The sequence below is a fragment of the Nelumbo nucifera genome, chromosome 4, assembly GCF_055504915.1.
Source record: "Nelumbo nucifera cultivar China Antique chromosome 4, China Antique-T2T, whole genome shotgun sequence".
Classification (NCBI taxonomy): Eukaryota; Viridiplantae; Streptophyta; class Magnoliopsida; order Proteales; family Nelumbonaceae; genus Nelumbo; species Nelumbo nucifera.
Genome location: NC_142652.1, coordinates 53,306,139 through 53,327,701, shown reverse-complemented (window position 1 = coordinate 53,327,701; position 21,563 = coordinate 53,306,139). Strand labels below are relative to the sequence as shown.

At 46.4% G+C, this 21,563-nt stretch overlaps 37 non-coding genes and 8 pseudogenes across 37 annotated transcripts; all 45 read left to right on the top strand.

The window, feature by feature from the left end:
* The first annotated feature begins 173 nt into the window (after positions 1–173).
* LOC148799067 (5S ribosomal RNA) lies at positions 174–292 on the top strand. The gene has a single exon (XR_016074477.1). It is a non-coding gene; the product is annotated as a 5S ribosomal RNA (ribosomal RNA).
* A 354-nt stretch (positions 293–646) lies between these two features.
* Positions 647–765, top strand: LOC148799066 (5S ribosomal RNA). The gene has a single exon (XR_016072222.1). It is a non-coding gene; the product is annotated as a 5S ribosomal RNA (ribosomal RNA).
* A 355-nt stretch (positions 766–1,120) lies between these two features.
* LOC148799065 (5S ribosomal RNA) lies at positions 1,121–1,239 on the top strand. Its single transcript, XR_016068963.1, has one exon. It is a non-coding gene; the product is annotated as a 5S ribosomal RNA (ribosomal RNA).
* A 355-nt stretch (positions 1,240–1,594) lies between these two features.
* LOC148799064 (5S ribosomal RNA) lies at positions 1,595–1,713 on the top strand. Its single transcript, XR_016073215.1, has one exon. It is a non-coding gene; the product is annotated as a 5S ribosomal RNA (ribosomal RNA).
* A 354-nt stretch (positions 1,714–2,067) lies between these two features.
* On the top strand, positions 2,068–2,186 carry LOC148799063 (5S ribosomal RNA). The gene has a single exon (XR_016074888.1). It is a non-coding gene; the product is annotated as a 5S ribosomal RNA (ribosomal RNA).
* A 353-nt stretch (positions 2,187–2,539) lies between these two features.
* Positions 2,540–2,658, top strand: LOC148799062 (5S ribosomal RNA). Its single transcript, XR_016073214.1, has one exon. It is a non-coding gene; the product is annotated as a 5S ribosomal RNA (ribosomal RNA).
* A 354-nt stretch (positions 2,659–3,012) lies between these two features.
* Positions 3,013–3,131, top strand: LOC148799061 (5S ribosomal RNA). The gene has a single exon (XR_016072066.1). It is a non-coding gene; the product is annotated as a 5S ribosomal RNA (ribosomal RNA).
* A 354-nt stretch (positions 3,132–3,485) lies between these two features.
* Positions 3,486–3,604, top strand: LOC148799060 (5S ribosomal RNA). The gene has a single exon (XR_016074476.1). It is a non-coding gene; the product is annotated as a 5S ribosomal RNA (ribosomal RNA).
* Positions 3,605–3,957: 353 nt separating this feature from the next.
* LOC148799059 (5S ribosomal RNA) lies at positions 3,958–4,076 on the top strand. The gene has a single exon (XR_016072369.1). It is a non-coding gene; the product is annotated as a 5S ribosomal RNA (ribosomal RNA).
* A 355-nt stretch (positions 4,077–4,431) lies between these two features.
* On the top strand, positions 4,432–4,550 carry LOC148799058 (5S ribosomal RNA). The gene has a single exon (XR_016074333.1). It is a non-coding gene; the product is annotated as a 5S ribosomal RNA (ribosomal RNA).
* A 355-nt stretch (positions 4,551–4,905) lies between these two features.
* Positions 4,906–5,024, top strand: LOC148799057 (5S ribosomal RNA). The gene has a single exon (XR_016069018.1). It is a non-coding gene; the product is annotated as a 5S ribosomal RNA (ribosomal RNA).
* A 355-nt stretch (positions 5,025–5,379) lies between these two features.
* Positions 5,380–5,498, top strand: LOC148799056 (5S ribosomal RNA; annotated as a pseudogene).
* A 355-nt stretch (positions 5,499–5,853) lies between these two features.
* On the top strand, positions 5,854–5,972 carry LOC148799055 (5S ribosomal RNA). Its single transcript, XR_016070528.1, has one exon. It is a non-coding gene; the product is annotated as a 5S ribosomal RNA (ribosomal RNA).
* A 353-nt stretch (positions 5,973–6,325) lies between these two features.
* LOC148799054 (5S ribosomal RNA) lies at positions 6,326–6,444 on the top strand. Its single transcript, XR_016072543.1, has one exon. It is a non-coding gene; the product is annotated as a 5S ribosomal RNA (ribosomal RNA).
* Positions 6,445–6,799: 355 nt separating this feature from the next.
* On the top strand, positions 6,800–6,917 carry LOC148799053 (5S ribosomal RNA; annotated as a pseudogene).
* Positions 6,918–7,272: 355 nt separating this feature from the next.
* On the top strand, positions 7,273–7,390 carry LOC148799052 (5S ribosomal RNA; annotated as a pseudogene).
* A 354-nt stretch (positions 7,391–7,744) lies between these two features.
* LOC148799051 (5S ribosomal RNA) lies at positions 7,745–7,863 on the top strand. The gene has a single exon (XR_016073007.1). It is a non-coding gene; the product is annotated as a 5S ribosomal RNA (ribosomal RNA).
* Positions 7,864–8,218: 355 nt separating this feature from the next.
* Positions 8,219–8,337, top strand: LOC148799050 (5S ribosomal RNA). The gene has a single exon (XR_016071187.1). It is a non-coding gene; the product is annotated as a 5S ribosomal RNA (ribosomal RNA).
* A 353-nt stretch (positions 8,338–8,690) lies between these two features.
* On the top strand, positions 8,691–8,809 carry LOC148799049 (5S ribosomal RNA). The gene has a single exon (XR_016075096.1). It is a non-coding gene; the product is annotated as a 5S ribosomal RNA (ribosomal RNA).
* A 355-nt stretch (positions 8,810–9,164) lies between these two features.
* Positions 9,165–9,283, top strand: LOC148799048 (5S ribosomal RNA). Its single transcript, XR_016068770.1, has one exon. It is a non-coding gene; the product is annotated as a 5S ribosomal RNA (ribosomal RNA).
* Positions 9,284–9,638: 355 nt separating this feature from the next.
* On the top strand, positions 9,639–9,757 carry LOC148799047 (5S ribosomal RNA). Its single transcript, XR_016074867.1, has one exon. It is a non-coding gene; the product is annotated as a 5S ribosomal RNA (ribosomal RNA).
* Positions 9,758–10,111: 354 nt separating this feature from the next.
* LOC148799046 (5S ribosomal RNA) lies at positions 10,112–10,230 on the top strand. Its single transcript, XR_016074865.1, has one exon. It is a non-coding gene; the product is annotated as a 5S ribosomal RNA (ribosomal RNA).
* Positions 10,231–10,585: 355 nt separating this feature from the next.
* Positions 10,586–10,704, top strand: LOC148799045 (5S ribosomal RNA; annotated as a pseudogene).
* Positions 10,705–11,058: 354 nt separating this feature from the next.
* On the top strand, positions 11,059–11,177 carry LOC148799044 (5S ribosomal RNA). Its single transcript, XR_016072102.1, has one exon. It is a non-coding gene; the product is annotated as a 5S ribosomal RNA (ribosomal RNA).
* Positions 11,178–11,532: 355 nt separating this feature from the next.
* LOC148799043 (5S ribosomal RNA) lies at positions 11,533–11,651 on the top strand. The gene has a single exon (XR_016074966.1). It is a non-coding gene; the product is annotated as a 5S ribosomal RNA (ribosomal RNA).
* A 355-nt stretch (positions 11,652–12,006) lies between these two features.
* Positions 12,007–12,125, top strand: LOC148799042 (5S ribosomal RNA). The gene has a single exon (XR_016075623.1). It is a non-coding gene; the product is annotated as a 5S ribosomal RNA (ribosomal RNA).
* Positions 12,126–12,479: 354 nt separating this feature from the next.
* LOC148799041 (5S ribosomal RNA) lies at positions 12,480–12,598 on the top strand (annotated as a pseudogene).
* Positions 12,599–12,953: 355 nt separating this feature from the next.
* Positions 12,954–13,072, top strand: LOC148799040 (5S ribosomal RNA). Its single transcript, XR_016069847.1, has one exon. It is a non-coding gene; the product is annotated as a 5S ribosomal RNA (ribosomal RNA).
* A 353-nt stretch (positions 13,073–13,425) lies between these two features.
* On the top strand, positions 13,426–13,544 carry LOC148799039 (5S ribosomal RNA). The gene has a single exon (XR_016072391.1). It is a non-coding gene; the product is annotated as a 5S ribosomal RNA (ribosomal RNA).
* Positions 13,545–13,898: 354 nt separating this feature from the next.
* On the top strand, positions 13,899–14,017 carry LOC148799038 (5S ribosomal RNA). Its single transcript, XR_016072101.1, has one exon. It is a non-coding gene; the product is annotated as a 5S ribosomal RNA (ribosomal RNA).
* A 355-nt stretch (positions 14,018–14,372) lies between these two features.
* LOC148799037 (5S ribosomal RNA) lies at positions 14,373–14,491 on the top strand. Its single transcript, XR_016069915.1, has one exon. It is a non-coding gene; the product is annotated as a 5S ribosomal RNA (ribosomal RNA).
* A 355-nt stretch (positions 14,492–14,846) lies between these two features.
* On the top strand, positions 14,847–14,965 carry LOC148799036 (5S ribosomal RNA). Its single transcript, XR_016074968.1, has one exon. It is a non-coding gene; the product is annotated as a 5S ribosomal RNA (ribosomal RNA).
* Positions 14,966–15,320: 355 nt separating this feature from the next.
* Positions 15,321–15,439, top strand: LOC148799035 (5S ribosomal RNA; annotated as a pseudogene).
* A 524-nt stretch (positions 15,440–15,963) lies between these two features.
* Positions 15,964–16,082, top strand: LOC148799034 (5S ribosomal RNA). The gene has a single exon (XR_016072100.1). It is a non-coding gene; the product is annotated as a 5S ribosomal RNA (ribosomal RNA).
* A 355-nt stretch (positions 16,083–16,437) lies between these two features.
* Positions 16,438–16,556, top strand: LOC148799033 (5S ribosomal RNA). The gene has a single exon (XR_016075063.1). It is a non-coding gene; the product is annotated as a 5S ribosomal RNA (ribosomal RNA).
* A 355-nt stretch (positions 16,557–16,911) lies between these two features.
* Positions 16,912–17,030, top strand: LOC148799032 (5S ribosomal RNA; annotated as a pseudogene).
* Positions 17,031–17,385: 355 nt separating this feature from the next.
* Positions 17,386–17,504, top strand: LOC148799031 (5S ribosomal RNA). The gene has a single exon (XR_016070492.1). It is a non-coding gene; the product is annotated as a 5S ribosomal RNA (ribosomal RNA).
* A 354-nt stretch (positions 17,505–17,858) lies between these two features.
* On the top strand, positions 17,859–17,977 carry LOC148799030 (5S ribosomal RNA). Its single transcript, XR_016071843.1, has one exon. It is a non-coding gene; the product is annotated as a 5S ribosomal RNA (ribosomal RNA).
* Positions 17,978–18,332: 355 nt separating this feature from the next.
* Positions 18,333–18,451, top strand: LOC148799029 (5S ribosomal RNA). Its single transcript, XR_016070042.1, has one exon. It is a non-coding gene; the product is annotated as a 5S ribosomal RNA (ribosomal RNA).
* A 354-nt stretch (positions 18,452–18,805) lies between these two features.
* LOC148799028 (5S ribosomal RNA) lies at positions 18,806–18,924 on the top strand. The gene has a single exon (XR_016070246.1). It is a non-coding gene; the product is annotated as a 5S ribosomal RNA (ribosomal RNA).
* Positions 18,925–19,278: 354 nt separating this feature from the next.
* LOC148799027 (5S ribosomal RNA) lies at positions 19,279–19,397 on the top strand. The gene has a single exon (XR_016074939.1). It is a non-coding gene; the product is annotated as a 5S ribosomal RNA (ribosomal RNA).
* A 355-nt stretch (positions 19,398–19,752) lies between these two features.
* On the top strand, positions 19,753–19,871 carry LOC148799026 (5S ribosomal RNA; annotated as a pseudogene).
* A 355-nt stretch (positions 19,872–20,226) lies between these two features.
* LOC148799025 (5S ribosomal RNA) lies at positions 20,227–20,345 on the top strand. The gene has a single exon (XR_016075612.1). It is a non-coding gene; the product is annotated as a 5S ribosomal RNA (ribosomal RNA).
* A 355-nt stretch (positions 20,346–20,700) lies between these two features.
* Positions 20,701–20,819, top strand: LOC148799024 (5S ribosomal RNA). Its single transcript, XR_016069368.1, has one exon. It is a non-coding gene; the product is annotated as a 5S ribosomal RNA (ribosomal RNA).
* Positions 20,820–21,173: 354 nt separating this feature from the next.
* LOC148799023 (5S ribosomal RNA) lies at positions 21,174–21,292 on the top strand. The gene has a single exon (XR_016075062.1). It is a non-coding gene; the product is annotated as a 5S ribosomal RNA (ribosomal RNA).
* Positions 21,293–21,563: the final 271 nt, after the last annotated feature.

Sequence of the window (21,563 nt, the reverse complement as noted above, 5' to 3'; positions counted from 1 at the left end):
TATTGCATCTATCCGGGGGTGCGGCAGATCTGAAAACAAACACTCTGCTCACGTAAGAGCTTGTGCACGGTTACCAAGGGAGGAAGGCTGAATACACAGTTTTTTCAAGTCTAAAACAATTAATGGAGGGGTGCAAGATAGTGTATAATGATCTAAGCGAGCATGAATTAAACGGGTGCGATCATACCAGCACTAATGCACCGGATCCCATCAGAACTCCGAAGTCAAGCGTGCTTGGGCGAGAGTAGTACTAGGATGGGTGACCTCCTGGGAAGTCCTCATGTTGCACCCCAATTTTATTAATATTTTATTTTGATTTGTATTTGCAAATTCCATTTGTTGTTTCTGGGAGACAACTGGAAACAATGCGTCGGATACTCGGACCATTTGCGGCACGATCGTCATTACTGAATGGCAACGATGCAAGAACCGGGCTTTCGGCATTCGTCATGCATTGTGGGCCCCGCGATAGTATTGCATCTATCCGGGGGTGCGGCAGATCTTAAAAGCAAACACTCTGCTCACGTAGGAGCTTGTGCACGGTTACCAAGGGAGGAAGGCTGCGTACACAGTTTTTTCAAGTCTAAAACAATTAATGGAGGGGAGCAAGATAGTGCATAAAGATCTAAGCGAGCATGAATTAAACGGGTGCGATCATACCAGCACTAATGCACCGGATCCCATCAGAACTCCGAAGTTAAGCGTGCTTGGGCGAGAGTAGTAGTAGGATGGGTGACCTCCTGGGAAGTCCTTGTGTTGCACCCCAATTTTATTAATATTTAATTTCGATATCGTATTTGCAAATTCCATTTGTCGTTTCGGCGACACAAACTCAAACAACGCGCCGGATACTCGGACCATTTGCGGCACAATCGTCATTACTGAATGGGAACCGTGCAAAAACCGGGCTTTTGGCATTCGTCGTGCATTGTGGGCCCCGCGATAGTATTGCATCTATCCGGGGGTGCGACAGATCTGAAAAGCAAACACTCTGCTCACGTAGGAGCTTGTGCACGGTTACCAAGGGAGGAAGGCAGCATACACAGTTTTTTCAAGTCTAAAACAATTAATGGAGGGGAGCAAGATAGTGCATAAAGATCTAAGCGAGCATGAATTATACGGGTGCGATCATACCAGCACTAATGCACCGGATCCCAACAGAACTCCGAAGTTAAGTGTGCTTGGGCGAGAGTAGTATTAGGATGGGTGACCTCCTGGGAAGTCCTTGTGTTGCACCCCAATTTTATTAATATTTTATTTCGATATCGTATTTGCAAATTCCATTTGTCGTTTCGGCGACACAAACTCAAACAACGCGCCAGATACTCGGACCATTTGCGGCACGATCGTCATTACAGAATGGGAACCGTGCAAAAACTGGGCTTTTGGCATTCGTCGTGCATTGTGGGCCCCGCGATAGTATTGCATCTATCCGGGGGTGCGGCAGATCTGAAAAGCAAACACTCTGCTCACGTAGGAGCTTGTGCACGGTTACCAAGGGAGGAAGGCTGCATACACAGATTTTTCAAGTCTAAAACAATTAATGGAGGGGAGCAAGATAGTGCATAAAGATCTAAGCGAGCATGTATTTAACGGGTGCGATCATACCAGCACTAATGCACCGGATCCCATCAGAACTCCAAAGTTAAGCGTGCTTGGGCGAGAGTAGTACTAGGATGGGTGACCTCCTGGGAAGTCCTTGTGTTGCACCCCAATTTTATTAATATTTTATTTCGATATCGTATTTGCAAATTCCATTTGTCGTTTCGGCGAGACAAACTCAAACAACGCGCCGGATACTCGGACCATTTGCGGCACGATTGTCATTACTGAATGGGAACCGTGCAAAAACCGGGCTTTTGGCATTCGTCGTGCATTGTGGGCCCCGCGATAGTATTGCATCTATCCGGGGGTGCGGCAGATCTGAAAACAAACACTCTGCTCACGTAAGAGCTTGTGCACGGTTACCAAGGGAGGAAGGCTGAATACACAGTTTTTTCAAGTCTAAAACAATTAATGGAGGGGTGCAAGATAGTGTATAATGATCTAAGCGAGCATGAATTAAACGGGTGCGATCATACCAGCACTAATGCACCGGATCCCATCAGAACTCCGAAGTCAAGCGTGCTTGGGCGAGATTAGTACTAGGATGGGTGACCTCCTGGGAAGTCCTCATGTTGCACCCCAATTTTATTAATATTTTATTTTGATTTGTATTTGCAAATTCCATTTGTTGTTTCTGGGAGACAACTGGAAACAATGCGTCGGATACTCGGACCATTTGCGGCACGATCGTCATTACTGAATGGCAACGATGCAAGAACCGGGCTTTCGGCATTCGTCATGCATTGTGGGCCCCGCGATAGTATTGCATCTATCCGGGGGTGCGGCAGATCTTAAAAGCAAACACTCTGCTCACGTAGGAGCTTGGGAACGGTTACCAAGGGAGGAAGGCTGCTACACAGTTTTTTCAAGTCTAAAACAATTAATGGAGGGGAGCAAGATAGTGCATAAAGATCTAAGCGAGCATGTATTTAACGGGTGCGATCATACCAGCACTAATGCACCGGATCCCATCAGAACTCCAAAGTTAAGCGTGCTTGGGCGAGAGTAGTACTAGGATGGGTGACCTCCTGGGAAGTCCTTGTGTTGCACCCCAATTTTATTAATATTTTATTTCGATATCGTATTTGCAAATTCCATTTGTCGTTTCGGCGAGACAAACTCAAACAACGCGCCGGATACTCGGACCATTTGCGGCACGATTGTCATTACTGAATGGGAACCGTGCAAAAACCGGGCTTTTGGCATTCGTCGTGCATTGTGGGCCCCGCGATAGTATTGCATCTATCCGGGGGTGCGGCAGATCTGAAAACAAACACTCTGCTCACGTAAGAGCTTGTGCACGGTTACCAAGGGAGGAAGGCTGAATACACAGTTTTTTCAAGTCTAAAACAATTAATGGAGGGGTGCAAGATAGTGTATAATGATCTAAGCGAGCATGAATTAAACGGGTGCGATCATACCAGCACTAATGCACCGGATCCCATCAGAACTCCGAAGTCAAGCGTGCTTGGGCGAGAGTAGTACTAGGATGGGTGACCTCCTGGGAAGTCCTTGTGTTGCACCCCAATTTTATTAATATTTTATTTCGATATCGTATTTGCAAATTCCATTTGTCGTTTCGGCGAGACAAACTCAAACAACGCGCCGGATACTCGGACCATTTGCGGCACGATTGTCATTACTGAATGGGAACCGTGCAAAAACCGGGCTTTTGGCATTCGTCGTGCATTGTGGGCCCCGCGATAGTATTGCATCTATCCGGGGGTGCGGCAGATCTGAAAACAAACACTCTGCTCACGTAAGAGCTTGTGCACGGTTACCAAGGGAGGAAGGCTGAATACACAGTTTTTTCAAGTCTAAAACAATTAATGGAGGGGTGCAAGATAGTGTATAATGATCTAAGCGAGCATGAATTAAACGGGTGCGATCATACCAGCACTAATGCACCGGATCCCATCAGAACTCCGAAGTCAAGCGTGCTTGGGCGAGAGTAGTACTAGGATGGGTGACCTCCTGGGAAGTCCTCATGTTGCACCCCAATTTTATTAATATTTTATTTTGATTTGTATTTGCAAATTCCATTTGTTGTTTCTGGGAGACAACTGGAAACAATTCGTCGGATACTCGGACCATTTGCGGCACGATCGTCATTACTGAATGGCAACGATGCAAGAACCGGGCTTTCGGCATTCGTCATGCATTGTGGGCCCCGCGATAGTATTGCATCTATCCGGGGGTGCGGCAGATCTTAAAAGCAAACACTCTGCTCACGTAGGAGCTTGGGAACGGTTACCAAGGGAGGAAGGCTGCTACACAGTTTTTTCAAGTCTAAAACAATTAATGGAGGGGAGCAAGATAGTGCATAAAGATCTAAGCGAGCATGAATTAAACGGGTGCGATCATACCAGCACTAATGCACCGGATCCCATCAGAACTCCGAAGTTAAGCGTGCTTGGGCGAGAGTAGTAGTAGGATGGGTGACCTCGTGGGAAGTCCTTGTGTTGCACCCCAATTTTATTAATATTTAATTTCGATATCGTATTTGCAAATTCCATTTGTCGTTTCGGCGACACAAACTCAAACAACGCGCCGGATACTCGGACCATTTGCGGCACGATCGTCATTACTGAATGGGAACCGTGCAAAAACCGGGATTTTGGCATTCGTCGTGCATTGTGGGCCCCGCGATAGTATTGCATTTATCCGGGGGTGCGGCAGATCTGAAAAGCAAACACTCTGCTCACGTAGGAGCTTGTGCACGGTTACCAAGGTAGGAAGGCTGCATACACAGTTTTTTCAAGTCTAAAACAATTAATGGAGGGGAGCAAGATAGTGCATAAAGATCTAAGCGAGCATGAATTAAACGGGTGCGATCATACCAGCACTAATGCACCGGATCCCATCAGAACTCCGAAGTTAAGTGTGCTTGGGCGAGCGTAGTACTAGGATGGGTGACTTCCTGGGAAGTCCTCGTGTTGCACCCCAATTTTATTAATATTTTATTTCGATATCGTATTTGCAAATTCCATTTGTCGTTTCGGCGAGACAAACGCAAACAACGCGCCGGATACTCGGACCATTTGCGGCACAATCGTCATTACTGAATGTGAACCGTGCAAAAATCGGGCTTTTGGCATTCGTCGTGCATTGTGGGCGCCGCGAAAGTATTGCTTCTACCCGGGGGTGCGGCAGATCTGAAAAGCAAACACTCTGCTCACGTAGGAGCTTGTGCACGGTTACCAAGGGAGGAAGGCTGCATACACAGTTTTTTCATGTCTAAAACAATTAATGGAGGGGAGCAAGATAGTGCACAAAGATCTAAGCGAGCATGAATTAAATGGGTGCGAGCATACCAGCACTAATGCACCGGATCTCATCAGAACTCCGAAGTTAAGCGTGCTCGGGCGAGAGTAGTTCTAGGATGGGTGACCTCCTGGGAAGTCCTCGTGTTGCACCCCAATTTTATTAATATTTTATTTTGATTTGTATTTGCAAATTCCATTTGTTGTTTCTGGGAGACAACTGGGAAACAATGCGTCGGATACTCGGACCATTTGCGGCACGATCTTCATTACTGAATGGCAACGATGCAAGAACCGGGCTTTCGGCATTCGTCATGCATTGTGGGCCCCGCGATAGTATTGCATCTATCCGGAGGTGCGGCAGATCTGAAAAGCAAACACTCCGCTCACGTAGGAGCTTGTGCACGGTTACCAAGGGAGGAAGGCTGCATACACATTTTTTTCAAATCTAAAACATTTAATGTAGGGGAGCAAGATAGTGCATAAAGATCTAAGCGAGCATGAATTAAACGGGTGTGATCATTCCAGCACTAATGCACCGGATCCCATCAGAACTCCGAAGTTAAGTGTGCTTGGGCGAGCGTATTACTAGGATGGGTGATCTCCTGGGAAGTCCTCGTGTTGCACCCCAATTTTATTAATATTTTATTTTGATATCGTATTTGCAAATTCCATTTGTCGTTTCGGCGAGACAAACTCAAACAACGCGCCGGATACTCGGACCATTTGCGGCACAATCATCATTACTGAATGGGAACCGTGCAAAAACCGGGCTTTTGGCATTCGTCGTGCATTGTGGGCCCTGCGATAGTATTGCATTTATCCGGGGGTGCGGCAGATCTGAAAAGAAACACTCTGCTCACGTAGGAGCTTGTGCACAGTTACCAAGGGAGGAAGGCTGCATAAACAGTTTTTCTCAAGTCTAAAACAATTAATGGAGGGGAGCAAGATAGTGCATAAAGATCTAAGCGAGCATGAATTAAACGAGTGCGATCATACCATCACTAATGCACCGGATCCCATCAGAACTCCAAAGTTAAGCGTGCTTGGGCGAGAGTAGTATTAGGATGGGTGACCTCCTGGGAAGTCCTCGTGTTGCACCCCAATTTTATTAATATTTTATTTTGATTTGTATTTGCAAATTCCATTTGTTGTTTCTGGGAGACAATTGGAAACAATGCGTGGATACTCGGACCATTTGCGGCACGATCGTCATTACTGAATGGCAACGATGCAAGAACCGGGCTTTCGGCATTCGTCATGCATTGTGGGCCCCGCGATAGTATTGCATCTATCCGAAGGTGCGGCAGATCTGAAAAGCGAGCACTCCGCTCACGTAGGAGCTTGTGCACGGTTACCAAGGGAGGAAGGCTGCATACACATTTTTTTCAAATCTAAAACAATTAATGGAAGGGAGCAAGATAGTTCATTAAGATCTAAGCGAGCATGAATTAAACGGGTGCGATCATACCAGCACTAATGCACCGGATCCCATCAGAACTCCGAAGTTAAGTGTGCTTGGGCGAGAGTAGTACTAGGATGGGTGACTTCCTGGGAAGTCCTCGTGTTGCACCCCAATTTTATTAATATTTTATTTCGATATCGTATTTGCAAATTCCATTTGTCGTTTCGGCGAGACAAACGCAAACAACGTGCCGGATACTCGGACAATTTGCGGCACGATTGTCATTACTGAATGGGAACCGTGCAAAAACCGAGGTTTTGGCATTCGTCGTGCATTGTGGGCCCCGCGATATTATTGCATCTATCAGGGGGTGCGGCAGATCTGAAAAGCAAACACTCTGCTCACGTAGGAGCTTGTGCACGGTTACCAAGGGAAGAAGGCTGCATACACATTTTTTTCAAATCTAAAACAATTAATGGAAGGGAGCAAGATAGTTCATAAAGATCTAAGCGAGCATGAATTAAACGGGTGCGATCATACCAGCACTAAAGCACTGGATCCCATCAGAACTCCGAAGTTAAGTGTGCTTGGGCGAAAGTAGTATTAGGATGGGTGACCTCCTTGATGTCCTTTTTTTGCACCCCAATATTATTAATATTTTATTTCGATATCGTATTTGCAAATTCCATTTGTCGTTTCGGCGACACAAACTCAAACAACGCGCCGGATACTCGGACCATTTGCGGCACGATCGTCATTACTGAATGGGAACCGTGCAAAAACCGGGCTTTTGGCATTCGTCGTGCATTGTGGGCCCCGCGATAGTATTGCATCTATCCGGGGGTGCGGCAGATCTGAAAAGCAAACACTCTGCTCACGTAAGAGTTTGTGCACGGTTACCAAGGGAGGAAGGCTGCATACACAGTTTTTTCAAGTCTAAAACAATTAATGGAGGGGAGCAAGATAGTGCATAAAGATCTAAGCGAGCATGAATTAAACGGGTGCGATCATACCAGCACTAATGCGCAGGATCCCATCAGAACTCCGAAGTTAAGCGTGCTTGGGCGAGAGTAGTACTAGATGGGTGACCTCCTTGGAAGTCCTTGTGTTGCACCCCAATTTTATTAACATTTTATTTTGATTTGTATTTGCAAATTCCAATTGTTGTTTCTGGGAGACAACTGGAAACAATGCGTCGGATACTCGGACCATTTGCGGCACGATCGTCATTACTGAATGGCAACGATGCAAGAACCGGGCTTTCGGCATTCGTCATGCATTGTGGGCCCCGCGATAGTATTGCATCTATCCGGAGGTGCGGCAGATCTGAAAAGCAAACACTCCGCTCACGTAGGAGCTTGTGCACGGTTACCAAGGGAGGAAGGCTGCATACACATTTTTTTCAAATCTAAAACAATTAATGGAGGGGAGCAAGACAGTGCATAAAGATCTAAGCGAGCATGAATTAAACGGGTGCGATCATACCAGCACTAATGCACCGGATCCCATCAGAACTCCGAAGTTAAGTGTGCTTGGGCGAGCGTAGTACTAGGATGGGTGACCTCCTGGGAAGTCCTCGTGTTGCATCCCAATTTTGTTAATATTTTATTTCGATATCGTATTTGCAAATTCCATTTGTCGTTTCGGCGAGACAAACGCAAACAACGCGCCGGATACTCGGACCATTTGCGGCACAATCGTCATTACTGAATGGGAACCGTGCAAAAACCGGGCTTTTGGCATTCGTCGTGCATTGTGGGTCCCGCGATAGTATTGCATTTATCCGGGGGTGCGGCAGATCTGAAAAGCAAGCACTCTGCTCACGTAGGAGCTTGTGCACAGTTACCAAGGGAAGAAGGCTGCATACACAGTTTTTTCAAGTCTAAAACAATTAATGGAGGGGAGCAAGATAGTGCATAAAGATCTAAGCGAGCATGAATTAAACGGGTGCGATCATACCAGCACTAATGCACCGGATCCCATCAGAACTCCGAAGTTAAGCGTGCTTGGGCGAGAGTAGTACTAGGATGGGTGACCTCCTGTGAAGTCCTCGTGTTGCACCCCAATTTTATTAATATTTTATTTTGATTTGTATTTGCAAATTCCATTTGTTGTTTCTGGGAGATACTGGAAACAATGCGTCGGATACTCGGACCATTTGCGGCACGATCGTCATTACTGAATGGCCACGATGCAAGAACCGGGCTTTCGGCATTCGTCATGCATTGTGGGCCCCGCGATAGTATTGCATCTATCCGGAGGTGCGACAGATCTGAAAAGCAAACACTCCGCTCACGTAGGAGCTTGTGCACGGTTACCAAGGGAAGAAGGCTGCATTCACATTTTTTTCAAATCTAAAACAATTAATGGAAGGGAGCAAGATAGTTCATAAAGATCTAAGCGAGCATGAATTAAACGGGTGCGATTATACCAGCACTAATGCACCGGATCCCATCAGAACTCCGAAGTTAAGTGTGCTTGGGCGCGAGTAGTATTAGGATGGGTGACCTCCTGGGAAGTCCTCGTGTTGCATCCCAATTTTGTTAATATTTTATTTCGATATCGTATTTGCAAATTCCATTTGTCGTTTCGGCGAGACAAACTCAAACAACGCGCCGGATACTCGGACCATTTGCGGCACGATCGTCATTACTGAATGGGAACCGTGCAAAAACCGGGCTTTTGGCATTCGTCGTGCATTGTGGGCCCCGCGATAGTATTGCATCTATCCGAGGGTGCGGCAGATCTGAAAAGCAAACACTCTGCTCACGTAGGAGCTTGTGCACGGTTACCAAGGGAGGAAGGCTGCATACACAGTTTTTTCAAGTCTAAAACAATTAATGGAGGGGAGCAAGATACTGCATAAAGATCTAAGCGAGCATGAATTAAACGGGTGCGATCATACCAGCACTAATGCACCGGATCCCATCAGAACTCCGAAGTTAAGTTTGCATGGGCGAGAGTAGTACTAGGATGGGTGACCTCCTGGGAAGTCCTCGAGTTGCACCCCAATTTTATTAATATTTTATTTCGATATCGTATTTGCAAATTCCATTTGTCGTTTCGGCGAGACAAACGCAAACAACGCGCCGGATACTCGGACCATTTGCGGCACGATTGTCATTACTGAATGGGAACCGTGAAAAAACCGGGCTTTTGGCATTCGTCGTGCATTGTGGGCCCCGTGATAGTATTGCATCAATCCGGGGGTGCGGCAGATCTAAAAAGCAAACACTCTGCTCACGTAAGAGCTTGTGCACGGTTACCAAGGGAAGAAGGCTGCATACACAGTTTTTTCAAGTCTAAAACAATTAATGGAGGGGAGCAAGATAGTGCATAAAGATCTAAGCGAGCATGAATTAAACGGGTGCGATCATACCAGCGCTAATGCACCGGATCCCATCAGAACTCCGAAGTTAAACGTGCTTGGGCGAGAGTAGTACTAGGATGGGTGACCTCCTGGGAAATCCTCATGTTGCACCCCAATTTTATTAATATTTTATTTTGATTTGTATTTGCAAATTCCATTTGTTGTTTCTGGGAGACAATTGGAAACAATGCGTCGGATACTCGGACCATTTGCGGCATGATCGTCATTACTGAATGGCAACGATGCAAGAACCGGGCTTTCGGCATTCGTCATGCATTGTGGGCCCCGCGATAGTATTGCATCTATCCGGAGGTGCGGCAGATCTGAAAAGCAAACACTCCGCTCACGTAGGAGCTTGTGCACGGTTACCAAGGGAGGAAGGCTGCATACACATTTTTTTCAAATCTAAAACAATTAATGGAAGGGAGCAAGATAGTTCATAAAGATCTAAGCGAGCATGAATTAAACGGGTGCGATCATACCAGCACAAATGCACCGGATCCCATCAGAACTCCGAAGTTAAGTGTGCTTGGGCGAGAGTAGTACTAGGATGTGTGACCTCCGGGGAAGTCCTCGTGTTGCACCCCAATTTTATTAATATTTTATTTCGATATCGTATTTGCAAATTCCATTTGTCGTTTCGGTGAGACAAACGCAAACAGCGTGCCGGATACTCGGACCATTTGCGGCACGATTGTCATTACTGAATGGGAACCGTGCAAAAACCGGGCTTTTGGCATTCGTCGGGCATTGTGGGCCCCGCGATAGTATTGCATCTATCCGGGGGTGCGGCAGATCTGAAATGCAAACACTCTGCTCACGTACAAGCTTGTGCACGGTTACCAAGGGAGGAAGGATGCATACACAGTTTTTTCAAATCTAAAACAATTAATGGAGGGGAGCAAGATAGTGCATAAAGATCTAAGCGAGCATGAATTAAACGGGTGCGATCATACCATCACTAATGCACAGGATCCCATCAGAACTCCGAAGTTAAGCGTGCTTGGGCGAGAGTAGTACAAGGATGGGTGACCTCCTCGGAAGTCCTCGTGTTGCACCCCAATTTAATTAACATTTTATTTTGATTTGTCTTTGCAAATTCCAATTGTTGTTTCTGGGAGACAACTGGAAACAATGCGTCGGATACTCGGACCATTTGCGGCACGATCGTCATTACTGAATGGCAACGATGCAAGAACCGGGCTTTCGGCATTCGTCATGCATTGTGGGCCCCGCGATAGTATTGCATCTATCCGGAGGTGCGGCAGATCTGAAAAGCAAACACTCCGCTCACGTAGGAGCTTGTGCACGGTTACCAAGGGAGGAAGGCTGCATACACATTTTTTTCAAATCTAAAACAATTAATGGAGGGGAGCAAGACAGTGCATAAAGATCTAAGCGAGCATGAATTAAACGGGTGCGATCATACCAGCACTAATGCACCGGATCCCATCAGAACTCCGAAGTTAAGTGTGCTTGGGCGAGCGTAGTACTAGGATGGGTGACCTCCTGGGAAGTCCTCGTGTTGCACCCCAATTTTATTAATATTTTATTTCGATATCGTATTTGCAAATTCCATTTGTCGTTTCGGTGAGACAAACGCAAACAACGTGCCGGATAGTCGGACCATTTGCGGCACAATCGTCATTACTAAATGGGAACCGTGCAAAAACCGGGCTTTTGGCATTCGTCGTGCATTGTGGGCCCCGCGATAGTATTGCATCTATCCGGGGGTGCGACAGATCTGAAAAGCAAACACTCTGCTCACGTAGGAGCTTGTGCACGGTTACCAAGGGAGGAAGGCTGCATACACAGTTTTTTCAAGTCTAAAACAATTAATGGAGGGGAGCAAGATAGTGCATAAAGATCTAAGCGAGCATGAATTAAACGGGTGCGATCATACCAGCACTAATGCACCGGATCCTATCAGAACTCCGAAGTTAAGTGTGCTTGGGCGAGCGTAGTACTAGGATGGGTGACCTCCTGGGAAGTCCTCGTGTTGCACCCCAATTTTATTAATATTTTATTTCGATATCGTATTTGCAAATTCCATTTGTCGTTTCGGTGAGACAAACGCAAACAACGTGCCGGATACTCGGACCATTTGCGGCTCAATCGTCATTACTAAATGGGAACCGTGCAAAAACCGGGCTTTTGGCATTCGTCGTTCATTGTGGGCCCCGCGAAAGTATTGCATCTATCCGGGGGTGCGGCAGATCTGAAAAGCAAACACTCTGCTCACGTAGGAGCTTGTGCACGGTTACCAAGGGAGGAAGGCTGCATACACAGTTTTTTCATGTCTAAAACAATTAATGGAGGGGAGCAAGATAGTGCAGAAAGATCTAAGCGAGCATGAATTAAATGGGTGCGATCATACCAGCACTAATGCACCGGATCTCATCAGAACTCCGAAGTTAAGTGTGCTTGGGCGAGAGTAGTACTAGGATGGGTGACCTCCTGGGAAGTCCTCCTGTTGCACCCCAATTTTATTAATATTTTATTTTGATTTGTATTTGCAAATTCCATTTGTTGTTTCTGGGAGACAACTGGAAACAATGCGTCGGATACTCGGACCATTTGCGGCACGATCGTCATTACTGAAAGGCAACGATGCAAGAACTGGGCTTTCGGCATTCGTCATGCATTGTGGGCCCCGCGATAGTATTGCATCTATCCGGAGGTGCGGCAGATCTGAAAAGCAAACACTCCGCTCACGTAGGAGCTTGTGCACGGTTACCAAGGGAGGAAGGCTGCATACACATTTTTTTCAAATCTAAAACAATTAATGTAGGGGAGCAAGATAGTGCATAAAGATCTAAGCGAGCATGAATTAAACGGGTGTGATCATAGCAGCACTAATGCACCGGTTCCCATCAGAACTCCGAAGTTAAGTGTGCTTGGGCGAGCGTAGTACTAGGATGGGTGATCTCCTGGGAAGTCCTCGTGTTGCACCCCAATTTTATTAATATTTTATTTTGATATCGTATTTGCAAATTCCATTTGTCGTTTCGGCGAGACAAACGCAAACAACGCGTCGGATACTCGGACCATTTGCGGCACAATCGTCATTACAGAATGGGAACCGTGCAAAAACCGGGCTTTTGGCATTCGTCGTGCATTGTGGGCCCCGCGATAGTATTGCATTTATCCGGGGGTGCGGCAGATCTGAAAAGCAAACACTCTGCTCACGTAGGAGCTTGTGCATAGTTACCAAGGGAGGAAGGCTGCATACACAGTTTTTTCAAGTCAAAAACAATTAATGGAGGGGAGCAAGATAGTGCATAAAGATCTAAGCGAGCAAGAATTAAACGGGTGTGATCATACCAACACTAATGCACCGGATCCCCTCAGAACTCCGAAGTTAAGCGTGCTTGGGCGAGAGTAGTATTAGGATGGGTGACCTTCTGGGAAGTCCTCGTGTTGCACCCCAATTTTATTAATATTTTATTTTGATTTGTATTTGCAAATTCCATTTGTTGTTTCTGGGAGACAATTGGAAACAATGCGTCGGATACTCGGACCATTTGCGGCACGATCGTCATTACTGAATGGCAACGATGCAAGAACCGGGCTTTCGGCATTCGTCATGCATTGTGGACCCTGCGATAGTATTGCATCTATCCGAAGGTGCGGCAGATCTGAAAAGCAAGCACTCCGCTCACGTAGGAGCTTGTGCACGGTTACCAAGGGAGGAAGGCTGCATACACATTTTTTTCAAATCTAAAACAATTAATGGAAGGGAGCAAATAGTTCATTAAGATCTAAGCGAGCATGAATTAAACGGGTGCAATCATACCAGCAATAATGCACCGGATCCCATCAGAACTCCGAAGTTAAGCGTGCTTGGGCGAGAGTAGTACTAGGATGGGTGACCTCCTGGGAAGTCCTCGTGTTGCACCCCAATTTTATTAATATTTTATTTTGATTTGTATTTGCAAATTCCATTTGTTGTTTCTGGGAGACAACTGGAAACAATGCGTCGGATACTCGGACCATTTGCGGCACGATCGTCATTACTGAATGGCAACGATGCAAGAACCGGGCTTTCGGCATTCGTCATGCATTGTGGGCCCTGCGATAGTATTGCATCTATCCGAAGGTGCGGCAGATCTGAAATGCAAACACTCTGCTCACGTAGGAGCTTGTGCACGGTTACCAAGGGAGGAAGGCTGCATACACAGTTTTTTCAAATCTAAAACAATTAATGGAGGGGAGCAAGATAGTTCATAAAGATCTAAGCGAGCATGAATTAAACGGGTGCGATCATACCAGCACTAATGCACCGGATCCCATCAGAACTCCGAAGTTAAGTGTGCTTGGGCGAGCGTAGTACTAGGATGGGTGACCTCCTGGGAAGTCCTCGTGTTGCACCCCAATTTTATTAATATTTTATTTCGATATCGTATTTGCAAATTCCATTTGTCGTTTCGGCGAGACAAACGCAAACAACGGGCCGGATACTCGGACCATTTGCGGCACAATCGTCATTACTGAATGGGAACCGTGCAAAAACCGGGCTTTTGGCATTCGTCGTGCATTGTGGGCCCCGCGATAGTATTGCATCTATCCGGGGGTGCGGCAGATCTGAAAAGCAAACACTCTGCTCACGTAGGAGCTTGTGCACGGTTACCAAGGGAGGAAGGCTGCATACACAGTTTTTTCAAGTCTAAAACAATTAATGGAGGGGAGCAAGATAGTGCATAAAGATCTAAGCGAGCATGAATTAAACGGCTGCGATCATACCAGCACTATTGCACCGGATCCCATCAGAACTCCGAAGTTAAGTGTGCTTGGGCGAGCGTAGTACTAGGATGGGTGACTTCCTGGGAAGTCCTCGTGTTGCACCCCAATTTTATTAATATTTTCTTTCGATATCGTATTTGCAAATTCCATTTGTCTTTTCGGCGAGACAAACGCAAACAACGCGCCGGATACTCGGACCATTTGCGGCACAATCGTCATTACTGAATGGGAACCGTGCAAAAACCGGGCTTTTGGCATTCGTCGTGCATTGTGGGCCCCGCGATAGTATTGCATCTATCCGGGGGTGCGACAGATCTGAAAAGCAAACACTCTGCTCACGTAGGAGCTTGTGCACGGTTACCAAGGGAGGAAGGCTGCATACACAGTTTTTTCAAGTCTAAAACAATTAATGGAGGGGAGCAAGATAGTGCATAAAGATCTAAGCGAGCATGAATTTAACGGGTGCGATCATACCAGCACTAATGCACCGGATCCCATCAGAACTCCGAAGTTAAGCGTGCTTGGGCGAGAGTAGTACTAGGATGGGTGACCTTCTGGGAAGTCCTTTTGTTGCATCCCAATTTTATTAATATTTTATTTCGATATCGTATTTGCAAATTCCATTTGTCGTTTCGGCGAGACAAACTCAAACAACGCGCCGGATACTCGGACCATTTGCGGCACGATTGTCATTACTGAATGGGAACCGTGCAAAAACCGAACTTTTGGCATTCGTCGTGCATTGTGGGCCCCGTGATATTATTGCATCTATCAGGGGGTGCGGCAGATCTGAAAAGCAAACACTCTGCTCACGTAGGAGCTTGTGCACGGTTACCAAGGGAAGAAGGCTGCATACACATTTTTTTCAAATCTAAAACAATTAATGGAAGGGAGCAAGATAGTTCATAAAGATCTAAGCGAGCATGAATTAAACGGGTGCGATCATACCAGCACTAATGCACTGGATCCCATCAGAACTCCGAAGTTAAGTGTGCTTGGGCGAGAGTAGTATTAGGATGGGTGACATCCTGGGAAGTCCTTGTGTTGCACCCCAATTTTATTAATATTTTATTTCGATATCGTATTTGCAAATTCCATTTGTCGTTTCGGCGACACAAACTCAAACAACGCGCCGGATCCCATCAGAACTCCGAAGTTAAGTGTGCTTGGGCGAGAGTAGTACTACGATGGGTGACTTCCTGGGAAGTCCTCGTGTTGCACCCCAATTTTATTAATATTTTATTTTGATTTGTATTTGCAAATTCCATTTGTTGTTTATGGGAGACAACTGGAAACAATGCGTCGGATACTCGGACCATTTGCGGCACGATCGTCATTACTGAAAGGCAACGATGCAAGAACCGGGCTTTCGGCATTCGTCATGCATTGTGGGCCCCGCGATAATATTGCATCTATCCGGAGGTGCGGCAGATCTGAAAAGCAAACATCCGCTCACGTAGGAGCTTGTGCACGGTTACCAAGGGAGGAAGGCTGCATACACATTTCTTTCAAATCTAAAACAATTAATGGAAGGGAGCAAGATAGTTCATAAAGATCTAAGCGAGCATGAATTAAACGGGTGCGATCATACCAGCACTAATGCACCGGATCCCATCAGAACTCCGAAGTTAAGTGTGCTTGGGCGAGCGTAGTACTAGGATGGGTGACCTCCTGGGAAGTCCTCGTGTTGCACCCCAATTTTATTAATATTTTATTTCGATATCGTATTTGCAAATTCCATTTGTCTTTTCGGCGAGACAAACGCAAACAACGCGCCGGATACTCGGACCATTTGCGGCACAATCGTCATTACTGAATGGGAACCGTGCAAAAACCGGGCTTTTGGCATTCGTCGTGCATTGTGGGCCCCGCGAAAGTATTGCATCTATCCGGGGGTGCGGCAGATCTGAAAAGCAAACACTCTGCTCACGTAGGAGCTTGTGCACGGTTACCAAGGGAGGAATGCTGCATACACAGTTTTTTCATGTCTAAAACAATTAATGGAGGGGAGCAAGATAGTGCACAAAGATCTAAGCGAGCATGAATTAAACGGGTGTGATCATACCAGCACTAATGCACCGGATCCCATCAGAACTCCGAAGTTAAGTGTGCTTGGGCGAGCGTAGTACTAGGATGGGTGATCTCCTGGGAAGTCCTCGTGTTGCACCCCAATTTTATTAATATTTTATTTTGATATCGTATTTGCAAATTCCATTTGTCGTTTCGGCGAGACAAACGCAAACAACGCGCCGGATACTCGGACCATTTGCGGCACAATCGTCACTACTGAATGGGAACCGTGCAAAAACCGGGCTTTTGGCATTCGTCGTGCATTGTGGGCCCCGCGATAGTATTGCATTTATCCGGGGGTGCGGCAGATCTGAAAAGCAAACACTCTGCTCACGTAGGAGCTTGTGCACAGTTACCAAGGGAAGAAGGCTGCATACACATTTCTTTCAAATCTAAAACAATTAATGGAAGGGAGCAAGATAGTCCATAAAGATCTAAGCGAGCATGAATTAAACGGGTGCGATCATACCAGCACTAATGCACCAGATCCCATCAGAACTCCGAAGTTAAGTGTGCTTGGGCGAGAGTAGTATTAGGATGGGTGACATCCTGGGAAGTCCTTGTGTTGCACCCCAATTTTATTAATATTTTATTTCGATATCGTATTTGCAAATTCCATTTGTCGTTTCGGCGACACAAACTCAAACAACGCGCCGGATACTCGGACCATTTGCGGCACGATCGTCATTACTGAATGGGAACCGTGCAAAAACCGGGCTTTTGGCATTCGTCGTGCATTGTGGGCCCCGCGATAGTATTGCATCTATCCGGGGGTGCGGCAGATCGGAAAAGCAAACACTCTGCTCACGTAGGAGCTTGTGCACGGTTACCAAGGGAGGAAGGCTGCATACACAGTTTTTTCAAGTCTAAAACAATTAATGGAGGGGAGCAAGATAGTGCATAAAGATCTAAGCGAGCATGAATTAAACGGGTGCGATCATACCAGCACTAATGCACCGGATCCCATCAGAACTCCGAAGTTAAGTGCGCTTGGGCTAAAGTAGTACTAGGATGGGTGACCTCCTGGGAAGTCCTCGTGTTGCACCCCAATTTTATTAATATTTTATTTTGATTTGTATTTGCAAATTCCATTTGTTGTTTATGGGAGACAACTGGAAACAATGCGTCGGATACTCGGACCATTTGCGGCACGATCGTCATTACTGAATGGCAACGATGCAAGAACCGGGCTTTCGGCATTCGTCATGCATTGTGGGCCCCGCGATAGTATTGCATCTATCCGGGGGTGCGGCAGATCTGAAAAGCAAACACTCTGCTCACGTAGGAGCTTGTGCACGGTTACCAAGGGAGGAAGGCAGCATACACAGTTTTTTCAAGTCTAAAACAATTAATGGAGGGGAGCAAGATAGTGCATAAAGATCTAAGCGAGCATGAATTAAACGGGTGCGATCATACCAGCACTAATGCACCGGATCCCATCAGAACTCCGAAGTTAAGTGTGCTTGGGCGAGAGTAGTACTAGGATGGGTGACCTCCTGGGAAGTCCTTGTGTTGCACCCCAATTTTATTTATATTTTATTTCGATATCGTATTTGCAAATTCCATTTGTCGTTTCGGCGACACAAACTCAAACAACGCGCCGGATACTCGGACCATTTGCGGCACGATCGTCATTACAGAATGGGAACCGTGCAAAAACCGGGCTTTTGGCATTCGTCGTGCATTGTGGGCCCCGCGATAGTATTGCATCTATCCGGGGGTGCGGCAGATCTGAAAAGCAAACACTCTGCTCACGTAGGAGCTTGTGCACGGTTACCAAGGGAGGAAGGCTGCATACACAGATTTTTCAAGTCTAAAACAATTAATGGAGGGGAGCAAGATAGTGCATAAAGATCTAAGCGAGCATGAATTTAACGGGTGCGATCAAACCAGCACTAATGCATCGGATCCCATCAGAACTCCAAAGTTAAGCGTGCTTGGGCGAGAGTAGTACTAGGATGGGTGACCTCCTGGGAAGTCCTTGTGTTGCACCCCAATTTTATTAATATTTTATTTCGATATCGTATTTGCAAATTCCATTTGTCGTTTCGGCGAGACAAACTCAAACAACGCGCCGGATACTCGGACCATTTGCGGCACGATTGTCATTACTGAATGGGAACCGTGCAAAAACCGGGCTTTTGGCATTCGTCGTGCATTGTGGGCCCCGCGATAGTATTGCATCTATCCGGGGGTGCGGCAGATCTGAAAACAAACACTCTGCTCACGTAAGAGCTTGTGCACGGTTACCAAGGGAGGAAGGCTGAATACACAGTTTTTTCAAGTCTAAAACAATTAATGGAGGGGTGCAAGATAGTGTATAATGATCTAAGCGAGCATGAATTAAACGGGTGCGATCATACAAGCACTAATGCACCGGATCCCATCAGAACTCCGAAGTCAAGCGTGCTTGGGCGAGAGTAGTACTAGGATGGGTGACCTCCTGGGAAGTCCTCATGTTGCACCCCAATTTTATTAATATTTTATTTTGATTTGTATTTGCAAATTCCATTTGTTGTTTCTGGGAGACAACTGGAAACAATGCGTCGGATACTCGGACCATTTGCGGCACGATCGTCATTACTGAATGGCAACGATGCAAGAACCGGGCTTTCGGCATTCGTCATGCATTGTGGGCCCCGCGATAGTATTGCATCTATCCGGGGGTGCGGCAGATCTTAAAAGCAAACACTCCGCTCACGTAGGAGCTTGTGCACGGTTACCAAGGGAGGAAGGCTGCATACACAGTTTTTTCAAGTCTAAAACAATTAATGGAGGGGAGCAAGATAGTGCATAATGATCTAAGCGAGCATGAATTAAACGGGTGCGATCATACCAGCACTAATGCATCGGATCCCATCAGAACTCCGAAGATAAGCGTGCTTGGGCGAGAGTAGTACTAGGATGGGTGACCTCCTGGGAAGTCCTTGTGTTGCACCCCAATTTTATTAATATTTAATTTCGATATCGTATTTGCAAATTCCATTTGTCGTTTCGGCGACACAAACTCAAACAACGCGCCGGATACTCGGACCATTTGCGGCACGATCGTCATTACTGAATGGGAACCGTGCAAAAACCGGGCTTTTGGCATTCGTCGTGCATTGTGGGCCCCGCGATAGTATTGCATTTATCCGGGGGTGCGGCAGATCTGAAAAGCAAACACTCTGCTCACGTAGGAGCTTGTGCACGGTTACCAAGGTAGGAAGGCTGCATACACAGTTTTTTCAAGTCTAAAACAATTAATGGAGGGGAGCAAGATAGTGCATAAAGATCTAAGCGAGCATGAATTAAACGGGTGCGATCATACCAGCACTAATGCACCGGATCCCATCAGAACTCCAAAGTTAAGTGTGCTTGGCCGAGCGTAGTACTAGGATGGGTGACTTCCTGGGAAGTCCTCGTGTTGCACCCCAATTTTATTAATATTTTATTTCGATATCGTATTTGCAAATTCCATTTGTTGTTTCTGGGAGACAACTGGAAACAATGCGTCGGATACTCGGACCATTTGCGGCACGATCGTCATTACTGAATGGCAACGATGCAAGAAACGGGCTTTCGGCATTCGTCATGCATTGTGGGCCCCGCGATAGTATTGCATCTATCCGGGGGTGCGGCAGATCTTAAAAGCAAACACTCTGCTCACGTAGGAGCTTGTGCACGGTTACCAAGGGAGGAAGGCTGCATACACAGTTTTTTCATGTCTAAAACAATTAATGGAGGGGAGCAAGATAGTGCACAAAGATCTAAGCGAGCATGAATTAAATGGGTGCGATCATACCAGCACTAATGCACCGGATCTCATCAGAACTCCGAAGTTAAGCGTGCTTGGGTGAGAGTAGTTCTAGGATGGGTGACCTCCTGGGAAGTCCTCGTGTTGCACCCCAATTTTATTAATATTTTATTTTGATTTGTATTTGCAAATTCCATTTGTTGTTTCTGGGAGACAACTGGGAAACAATGCGTCGGATACTCGGACCATTTGCGGCACGATCTTCATTACTGAATGGCAACGATGCAAGAACCGGGCTTTCGGCATTCGTCATGCATTGTGGGCCCCGCGATAGTATTGCATCTATCCGTAGGTGCGGCAGATCTGAAAAGCAAACACTCCGCTCACGTAGGAGCTTGTGCACGGTTACCAAGGGAGGAAGGCTGCATACACATTTTTTTCAAATCTAAAACATTTAATGTAGGGGAGCAAGATAGTGCATAAAGATTTAAGCGAGCATGAATTAAACGGGTGTGATCATTCCAGCACTAATGCACCGGATCCCATCAGAACTCCGAAGTTAAGTGTGCTTGGGCGAGCGTAGTACTAGGATGGGTGATCTCCTGGGAAGTCCTCGTGTTGCACCCCAATTTTATTAATATTTTATTTTGATTTGTATTTGCAAATTCCATTTGTTTTTTCAGGGAGACAACTGGAAACAATGCGTCGGATACTCGGACCATTTGCGGCACAATCGTCATTACTGAATGGGAACCGTGCAAAAACCGGGCTTTTGGCATTCGTCGTGCATTGTGGGCCCCGCGAAAGTATTGCATCTATCCGGGGGTGCGGCAGATCTGAAAAGCAAACACTCTGCTCACGTAGGAGCTTGTGCACGGTTACCAAGGGAGGAATGCTGCATACACAGTTTTTTCATGTCTAAAACAATTAATGGAGGGGAGCAAGATAGTGCACAAAGATCTAAGCGAGCATGAATTAAACGGGTGTGATCATACCAGCACTAATGCACCGGATCCCATCAGAACTCCGAAGTTAAGTGTGCTTGGGCGAGCGTAGTACTAGGATGGGTGATCTCCTGGGAAGTCCTCGTGTTGCACCCCAATTTTATTAATATTTTATTATGATATCGTATTTGCAAATTCCATTTGTCGTTTCGGCGAGACAAACGCAAACAACGCGCCGGATACTCGGACCATTTGCGGCACAATCGTCACTACTGAATGGGAACCGTGCAAAAACCGGGCTTTTGGCATTCGTCGTGCATTGTGGGCCCCGCGATAGTATTGCATTTATCCGGGGGTGCGGCAGATCTGAAAAGCAAACACTCTGCTCACGTAGGAGCTTGTGCACAGTTACCAAGGGAAGAAGGCT